The sequence below is a fragment of the Mus pahari genome, chromosome 2, assembly GCF_900095145.1.
Source record: "Mus pahari chromosome 2, PAHARI_EIJ_v1.1, whole genome shotgun sequence".
Taxonomy (NCBI): Eukaryota; Metazoa; Chordata; class Mammalia; order Rodentia; family Muridae; genus Mus; species Mus pahari.
The window spans coordinates 159,677,787-159,687,484 of NC_034591.1; the positions used below are offsets into that span (position 1 = coordinate 159,677,787).

At 45.9% G+C, this 9,698-nt stretch overlaps 1 protein-coding gene across 5 annotated transcripts in view; it reads left to right on the top strand.

Moving 5' to 3' along the window:
- Positions 1 to 1,232: 1,232 nt before the first annotated feature.
- Positions 1,233 to 9,698, top strand: part of Lrmp (lymphoid restricted membrane protein) — a 54,066-nt gene continuing 45,600 nt past the window's right edge. For 2 of the 5 annotated variants that reach the window (XM_029535256.1, XM_029535260.1), the window contains exon 1: positions 7,483 to 7,736. The gene's annotated coding sequence lies outside the window, so the exon portion shown is untranslated. Of the gene's footprint in view, positions 1,537 to 7,482; positions 7,741 to 9,698 lie in introns of those variants that run through there. The other 3 variants (XM_029535257.1, XM_029535258.1, XM_029535259.1) reach the window with 3 other exon arrangements.

Genomic DNA, 9,698 nt, shown 5'->3' on the forward strand with positions numbered 1-9,698 from the left:
AGTAAGTACTATAAATATTTAAGAGCGTAAATTTCAATATACATCATTCACATTGTTTTAGCGCCATTATAGGGCATAAGCGACTGTAGGTTGCCATGTGGGCAGCTTTGGGGAATGCCTCTGTATACAAAATGATGCTGAAAGGGCCCGTGGTCCTTTTTGCTTCTGATGTTATAAGCAGTGCTGGTTTATGCAGGCACACAGTTATGCTTTAACTGCAAGAAGCCTGAGACTGATGACTGTCTCCCCCACCCCCACCCCCGCTTTGATCCTCCTTTCAAAATGGATGGGCCCAGTGGGTTAAGTTTTGTATTCAAGCTGTTCCTGGTAACCACCAATTCCTCAGTAAACCACAGATTATTCTTGCTGGCTATCGGAGAGTGGGTGCCAGAGAAGTGCTAAAGGCTCAAGGACATTTGTGGTGGGAGATAAGAGGTAGAGAATGACCTCTGAGTTCACAGTGGGAATATCCAGTGAGTTTCCAGCTGTGTTGGGGGGGGGGATACTTCCGGTACTAATGCTCCGCCTGTTTCCTATGATTGACAGTCCAAAGGAGAAAGGTCAACATCACGAAACAAAGACGCATTTCCCTCCACACCCACTTTCCTCTAAATAGCTCCTGTTGGTGTGTAAGAACTAAACTTGTCACCCTGCTCCCAATGTAGAACATCCTACTTGTGTGCCACAGGTGTCACAGCGAGCTCCTGGGGAGCCGGTCATGCCACGTGCTCATCCGAAACAGCCGAGGGAGCTGTGGAGTTGATTGTGAGCTCTGGGCTTTACTTAAGAGCCTGTATTTCTAAATGCTTTCACTTTTTCAGGTCCTCGCAGTTTCTCAGAGTGACTTGTGACTGAAGTGTCACTGAAAGCTCAGGGTGTCTCTGTCTCTCTTTTTGTCTCCTTTCCTTTTTAAAAATTCAACTTCAGCTAGAAACAATTGGACATTGCTAAGCGGCTGCAAGATGCGCCCACCAGGAAGAGGGTTCACAGCCTAGAGAGCATATAGAGCCAGGGGTCCGGGGGCCTTGGCAATATTAAACTCAGGGATGTCACCTTAGATGTCCTTAAAATGTGAAGCAAAAATGGAGAAGGAACAAAAAAAAAAAAAGGAACTGTTCCATTTTCCCAGGAGGCTGGCCATAAGCCTGCGCAGAGGAAGTGCAGGGGTGCAGGGTGCAGGGGTGCAGAGGAGGCGGTTAACAGCCTTCTGGTGAAAGAGGGGAATACAGAAAGCTTAAGTTTGAGGTGGAAGGAGCTGGGCCTGCTGCGCCCGCCCGCCCATGCAAACAGAATTGCAGAAGTTGAGCCTCCGCTTATCACTTCCCTGAGAAGGACAGCACATTTCCAGCTTCCTGTGCCTAAGAGCAAGTACCCAGCGCCCTTCGCGCTGCTCAAACCCAGGCTGACCTGTGCATATGGGTCAGGGGATCAGGATGGGGCCTGTGCACGAGCCTAGCCTCTGCTACAAGAACTAGAGGAAGCAATTCCAGAAGAGCACTGCCCAGACTCAGGAGCAGAAGACCAGGGGCGTTCAGTGTAAGTAGCACGTTCTACTGCAGTTCATGTCGCCCAGGATGAGGAGGAAGAGCCTCTGCCGGTTTTCCTGGATCCCAGCTGCTGGGTTAGCCAGTGGAAGGGTTAGGTAGCATCGCTGTAGGACTCCTGAGATGTCTGCCTCTGGCCAGGACCATAGCCCCTCTTCTCCTGCACCCCAGGCTGTTGCTAGATTTGTCTATGGCTGTCCTTCCGTTTAAATAGAGCTGGGGCTTACTTACTTAGCTCAGAGGCAACTTACCCTTGTGTGCAAGAGTGTGTATCGATGCTAAACACGTGTAAACTTGCTTTAAAATTTTTAATGTGTTCTTAACATAAATGTGTGTGTATATGTATGGATATAGATGCACACTTTAGTTTTGTTTTTGAGACAGGGTCTCACTGTGTAGTTCTGACTGACCTAAAACCCTCTGTAGACCATGCTAGCCTCAAACTCACAGAGATCTACCTGCTTCTGCCTCCAGAGTGCTGGGATTAACGGTGTGCATTCCTCTGCTCAAAAATACTTTACCTTTTGAAACGGGTATTTAGAATTTTGTGTGCCAGCCAAAGGCTTATTATAGCATTTACTAAGAATAATGTGAGAAGACAAGTGTCAAATTACAAATGTCAGGCTATTTATAAACCTGCTTTATTCTAGAAAGATGAAATGGAAATTATAAAGCTTGTTTACCTCACCGTTTACCGGGTAACTGCTTTTGTTCGGTGAACTTCTTAATTTAGTGGGACAGATTTTTTTTTCCCAGACATAAGGGTTCATTCATCTCATGACCAAAGTGGTGCTTGGTCTAGGTTTGTTGTGAATTTCTGTGCCTTTTCCACAGTTGGTCTGAGGAGGTGGCTGAGGCGTTTAAGGAATTGCTTCCTTTTAGAATAGCAACATTGTTCAGTATTTTATTGTTAGTCTTGGTTTCTGCAGCTCCCTGGTTTTCAATGTTTCAGAAAGCAATAAAAACTGTTCTTTAAATCAGGAAGGTTACATGTTGTTATTGCTCTGTTCTTTAAATCAGGTTGCATGTTGTCATTGCTCAGGAGGCTTTGGAGAAGGGTCTCTTGTGAGTAGAGCTACCCTGTGGAGGCAAGGATAAGCAGCTGCGCCCAGTTTGGTGCTTCAGAGCCCATGCTGAGAGCACTAACCCACCGGTCACTTACATCTGTCTTTTGATGAAATTGATATTACATCTCAGTGTTTTGTGAGCAAGTAAGAATTTGGGTCCCCCTTCTCAAGGGTTCCCTGTGGCATCCTAGCAGGAGTATCTACAGTTGTGACACATCCCAAGGGCCATTGTTGGGTTCCTTGCTGGTTATGGTCCTCCAGTCCAGTCTCCAGGGACAATTGGTTGGAATTTTATTAGAAGCGCTTTTTTTTTCCCCCTATGTGTGGACTTCCTTCCTCAATGCACCTGTTCTCAAGCTACCAGAATTCATGGAACACGTAGATGGTTATATTTTGTCTGCCCAGAGAAGGCACACCTATGGAGTTTTGCTCCTGACCATTTCCTTATGTGAAGGTCTCTCTCAAGCACCTGTTAAAATCAACTTTTGGGCATAAAAGTTGAGCAGTTCACATTTTCACAATGCTCTACATTGCAGGTCGACTTGGGACAGCAATGAGGGAAGATAGTAGCCACACATACACACATCCCCCACCGCCACACAGGCCTCTCGAGTTCTGAGTCAGACGCTTGAATTATGAGTTGGAAAGAAAGGTATTCAAATGTCCTCAGCTGTTCTGAAACTCGTCAGCTAGGTGAATAAATTAGCAACTGTTCTGACCCATCTCAAATTCATGTGCCAGCTGGGAAGATGGAATTGCTTTTTCCAGATGAGCAGGCCAATCCCCACAACAGAGAATAAGGAAGTGGTTAGTCCCATTTGATTCGGCATCTGAACAGTATTGAAGAACCCAGTCAGGGTGCTATTTGGCAGCAGGTCTGGCTGGCCTGTGAGGTGATTAAGTGCCCACTTGCCTCTAAGGTGGAGTGCACCTTCCTGCTGTTAACTTGCCTGAGTGGTTACTTATATTTTTTCTTTTAACATTATATCTATCCTGAGGCCACCTGCATGTTTCCTTTCTTCCTGGATTATATACATGTATCTTGTGTTGATAGGCAGTATTGGGTATCTGTACCTCTGTTACTGTTATTCATTTTATGTGTATTATTATTTTCCCACATGTATGTCTGAGCCCCATGTGTGTATCTGGTGCCCGAGGAAGCCAGATGAGGATGTTAGAGCTCTTGGAACTGGGTTACATATAACCATATATGTGAATTATCATGTGGTGCTGGAAATCTAACCCATGTCCTCTGGAAGAACAAGTGTTCTTAACTGCTGAGCCATCTCTTCATTCCCTTGTTTGATTTTTTTTGAGACAGGGTCTTACATAGTTCATACTGTCCTGGAAATGCTGCCAATATGACCTTAAATTCTCCATCCTCTGTGCCATCCTCCTGGGTGTAATTGCTAGGATTACAGGTTTGTGCCATCACGGCAATACTGGGCTATCAGCAGATACCTTGAAAAGGAAATGTCAAGGCATTCTTAGATGGAGGTCAGGCATCCAACATAGTCAAGGCTTCTTATCTACAGGAAACACAGATGAGAGCTAATCTGGGCTCTCATGATGCCACTTGACAGACCACAAGAGGACTCCTTTGGGGGGGATCCTGAGAAGAGCCTGTATTGCACTATTATTATTATTATTTGTAACAGTGTCTGCATGTGTATGCCACAGGTTGGGGGAGGCTTTCCACTAAACTGTCTCACAGAAATCTCTTCTTGATGACCTCTATGTGGAGGACATGAGCAAGTGAGAAGGGACCACCTGAAGACTCTGAGGACAGATAATGAGTGACAATCACATGCCCTGCATCAGCAGAAACTAGAGGGATGTCAAGGAAGGAACAGGCATGTGGGTGACTGAGACACACACAGATAAAAGGCACTGGGGGCTGAATGTGGTAGTCCATGTTTATGTCCCAGTTCTGAAAGTCATGAGGGGATAACCTGAGCTACATAGAAAGGCACTGTCTCAAAAATAAACAAATAAAAGATGCAAAAGGTTGGGTGAATGAGGAAACAAAGTCAAGGAGAGTTTGCTCAGCAGTTCTGATGGGGCAGAGGGCCAAACTTTCCCAAATGCAGATACAGATATGGAGCTGATGTAATGAATGGTTCAGGATGTAAAGCCTCTTGCCACCAGGTCCTACACCCTGAGTGTGATTTCAAGAACTAAGATAGCAGGCTGGTGAGATGGCTCAGTGGGTAAGAGCACCCGACTGTTCTTCCAAAGGTTCAGAGTTCAAGTCCCAGCAACCACATGGTGGCTCATAACCATCCGTAACAAGATCTGACGCCCTCTTCTGGAGTATCTGAAGACAGCAACAGTGTACTTATATATAATAAATAAATAAATCTTTAAAAAAAAAAAAAGAACTAAGATAGCAAAGAAAGACAACAATCCCCACAAGATGTCCTCTGACTTCCACATGCATGCCATGACATGTGTGCTCACACACGAATGCACACACATACCACTGGCATGCATGCATCTGTACACAGAATAAATAAATATAAAGAAAAATGCAGGTGTAGATGAGATATGCAGATGGTGTAGTATGGTGGCTTAAGGACTCCGAACTTAATGTCAAACTAGCCTGGTTAAGAACCCAAGTCTGTAAGAGCACCTGCCAAAATTGCACAAGTCACCTGACTTCTCGGAGTCTGTCCTTCTCGGAGTCTGTCCTTCATGGAAGGCTGCTTCTGGGAACACATGCACCACAGCAACAAGATGCGTCCAGAGTTGGTGTGCATGTTCTGCTGGAGCAGGCTTCCAGAATATGCTCTCCCTCCTCCACAACTGGTGTGTGGAATGGCATGTTCTAACATGGGATACTCTTATCTCACCAGTCTGGCTAACTAGGATCCGGGCTGCAAGGGTTTGCAGCAGAAAAGTCCTGAAGCCTGTGACTGCCAAGCAGGCGGCAGAAGCCTTTGGGAAAGTCACACACAAATGTCTGTGCCTGGGTCCTCCTCCCAGCCACTCAGCTCCCCACGGGTGGGGGCTGGGGGACAGATCTGTGTTTACCTCCACAGCCCAGTGCCTCAGAACTCCCCTGCCTCTGCCCTTCCTTGGTACCAGACCAGTGGCACTGACATTTCTGTAACTTTTGAGTGTGTCTGACATCCTTCCAGGCCTTCTGAACAGGTCAGTGGCTCCTAGCAACTGAGTAGTTTTCTTGCTGTGCAGGTGACAGTCGCACACATTTTTAAGTGGTTTCTTCCTAACCCTGAGTAGCACACAAACCTTGCGTTTTCTTTTTGTTTATTATCTATTAGATTTATTATTGTTATTTTATTATTTATTCTTTTACATGTGTGTGTATGTGCACATGAGTGCAGATGTCCTTAAAGGAATAGGGGGTGTATCCTCCTGGAACTGAAGTTACAGGTAGTTAAAAGCCTCCTGACTTGTGTGCTGGGAACCCAACTCAGGTCCTCTGAAAGAGCAGCAAGCATTCTCAAGTGTTAGACATTATTATTATTATTATTATATTTTAAATTCTAAAATAATATAATTACATCATTTTTTTCTTCCTTTCCTCCCTCAAAACCCTCCCACATACCCCTCCTTTCTTACTGTCAAATTCATGGTCTCTTTTTTATTAATTGTTGCTACATGTGAATGCATGCATGTATGCGCACATGAATTCAGTTGCTTTCAGAGTCCAGAAGAAGGCATTGGATCCCCTTGAGCTACAATTACTGATGTTTGTGTATAACTTGACATGAGTGCTTAGAACTGAATTCATAGAGCATATAAGATCTTAACCACCGTGCCTCAGTTACTTTCTTTCTTTCTTTTTTTTTTAAAGATCTATTTATTTATTATATGTAAGTACACTGTAGCTGTCTTCAGACACTCCAGAAGAGGGAGTCAGATCTCATTACGGATGGTTGTGAGCCACCATGTGGTTGCTGGGATTTGAACTCAGGACCTTCGGAAGAGCAGTCGGGTGCTTTTACCCACTGAGCCATCTCACCAGCCCCCTGAGTTACTTTCATTTACATGATTTTCTTTTCTTCTGTGTCTTTCTCTCTGTTTTTGGTATTTCTCTCTCTCTCTCTCTCTCTCTCTCTCTCTCTCTCTCTCTCTCTCTCTCTGTTTTCTGACTCTGTCTCTCTCTTTCTGTCTCTCTCTCTGTGTTTTGCTTTTTGAGACAGGGTCTTACTATTTGCTCTGGCTGTTCTGGCACTAACTCACTCTAGAGTTCAGACTGGCCTCAAAGTCACAGAGATCTGCCTTCCTCTGCCTCCCTAGTGCTGGGATCAAAGGTGTGCCAAGCCCTCATCCATGTGATTTTTCAACTCTCTCCTTCATGCAAAGTCATAAAAGATTCAGGACTTAAGTGTACTGTTCAGCTAGCTTGAAAATGCACAAGAAACACAGAATTTCTGCCAGTGAGTGCCTGTCTTTGGCCTCACGGCAGTCAGCAACTGTGGAGCCATCAGGACACGTGGAGCTGGGCTGAGTTGGGTTGGAACCAAGGGAGGCCAGAGGTGTCCTCTGCCTCCTGTCCATCCCCCTCACATGTGTCTGAGATTTACTGTGTTTACAAGTAACAAGGTTTGAGTTGTTGGGCTGCATTTTCTCTCTGAATGTCCCATGCATTGATTCTGTCTATTATTAGAAATCTAAAATATTTGCTGTTTTTAGTTATGGATAAAGACACTGTGAGCAATTGTGCACACAGCTCTGAGGGGACATGTTCACCACAAATAAATACATATGTGTAGAGTAATAAGTCATAGCTTAGTCTTAACTATAATTAAAAAAAAATTCTACCAAGAAACTGGAGCAGTGGATCAGCAGTTAAGAGCATTTATTGATCTTCCACAGGACCCCAATTTGGTTTCCAGCACCCGCACAGCAGCCCACAACCATCTGTAACTTCAGTGTCAGGGGATCTGACGCCATCTTCTGGCCTCCTCAGGTACTGCACTTATAAGGTACACAGAGACAAAACACTCATGCACATAAAATTAAAATCAAATCTCTAATTTCCCACCCTATTGAGCGCTCCAAACTCCTCCAGTGCTGTATGAGGGTCTGTGCTCCCTGACTTCAGTGTTTGCAGTTTGGAACCCACTGGGACCATCATCGATGTTAACTCATATTTGTAGGTAACTCATGTTGAGTGGTTTTCTTTTCTTTCTTTCTTTCTTTTTTTTTTTTTTTTTTGGTTTTTCGAGACAGGGTTTCTCTGTTTAGCCCTGGCTGTCCTGGAACTCACTCTGTAGAACTCAGAAATTCACCTGTCTCTGCCTCCCAAGTGCTGGGATTAAAGGCATGTGCCACCAAGCCTGGCTGTTGAGTGGTTTTCTGACTGGCTACTGTTTTGTTGTTGTTGTTTTCCAAAGTATTTATTTATTGATAGATACACAGATCATTAAATCAATGGTTTCATTGTTAATTTTAATTTAAAATTGCATTTATTTACCTATTTGTGATATTGAATAGAAACCTAGAACCCCTGTTTAGTTTTGTTTAATTAATTGGTGCTGTTGGTGCTATGGGGCTCCCCCAGCTCTGGGCTACCTCCCAGCCTGCTAACCCAGAGCCTTGAGCCTTTGCCACTGAGATGTACCCACTGCCAACTCTATTGTATAGATTTTTAATTTATGGCTATGCTCACATTCATGCTACTGCATGCCTGTTGGGGTCAGGGGACAATAGTTTTGGAATCAGTTCTCCCCGGGGATTGAACCTGGGTCACCAAATTGCACAGCAAGTACCAGTACTCCCTGAGACATCTCACAGCCCCTGGCTCTGTTGTCATTTAATACCCAGAACAGGAAGGGTTTTTTTCTTTTTCCCTCTGCAACATGTACTGTGTTGTGACTGGCAGGTGTGTGGCATCATTGATGATGAACACTGCAGTTCTGGTAAGAGCTGCAGGCATTTGCTTTTCAGCAGCCCATTGAGTATCAGAACTTTGTCAGTCTGTGCATTGTCATTCAGAAAGCTGCTTAGGTCAGCTTCCCCCATGGCAGGGCATCTGAGACCTCTGGCCTCACAGGCGGCCACTGGAGCTGCACCCTTTGGAGGCAGCAGGGCCAGTGGCTCTTGTTTGCTCTGGTTCTTCAAGAAGCCTGAACGCCCCCGACTCTGCAGCCTCTGCTCTGCAGAAGAATGCAAAGTCCAAATTCGAACAGAAGGCCATCATTCGGCCTGTCCTGTCATATTGAAAACACGGAAATCGCTGCTACTCACTGTGAAATTAAGCTTGCCGTAGCCGTAGCCGTAGCCGGTGTTCTTGCTTGTAGCATGTCTGCAGCATACACGGAACTGGTAGTGGTGAGGGAGTTCTACATTTGTGTTTTAGAGCTGTGTGGCCCTGAGAAGCCCCAGACTTCTACAAGTCTATGAGCATCAACCACTGTTTGTAATCTGGGAGGAGCCACCCATGTGCTTCCTACAGTGAGCACAGTTTCACAAGTCTAAGGGGTCCCCAGGGCATGGTGGCTCATACTGGTAACCCCAGGACTGGGAAACTGACCTAAGAGTGTCTTTGATTCGAGGCCATGCTAGGCTACATGGTGTTCCAGGCCAACCTAAGCTACATAGCAAGACTTTGACTCCCAGGAACAGAACAAACACAAACAAGCAAGAGTTCTGGGCTAGAGGAGGCTCAGTGGGTGATGTGCTTGCTCTGCAAGTAGGAGAGCAGAGTTCAGTCCCCGGAACTTCCAAGATAAATTCTGGGCATGGCTATGCACATTTGTAATCTAAGCAGATGCGTGGAACGAGCCAAAAAGGAAGGATATGCGCTGGGAGAGAAACCTGATGGAGGGCACTGGGTGGGGGGCGGAGTCAGAGGAAGGAGGACACTGGGGGGTGGAGACAGAGAAAGGAGGGCACTGGGGGGTGGAGTCAGAGGAAAGAGGGCACTGGGGGGCGGAGTCAGATGGAAGGAGGGCACTACGGGGTGAAGTCAGAGGAAGGAGGGCACTGGGGGAGTGGAGTCAGAGGAAGGAGGACACTGGGGGGGTGGAGTCAGAGAAAGGAGGGCACTGGGGGGTAGAGTCAGATTTAAGAAGAGCACTAGGGGGCGGAGTCAGAGGAAGGAGGACACTGGGGG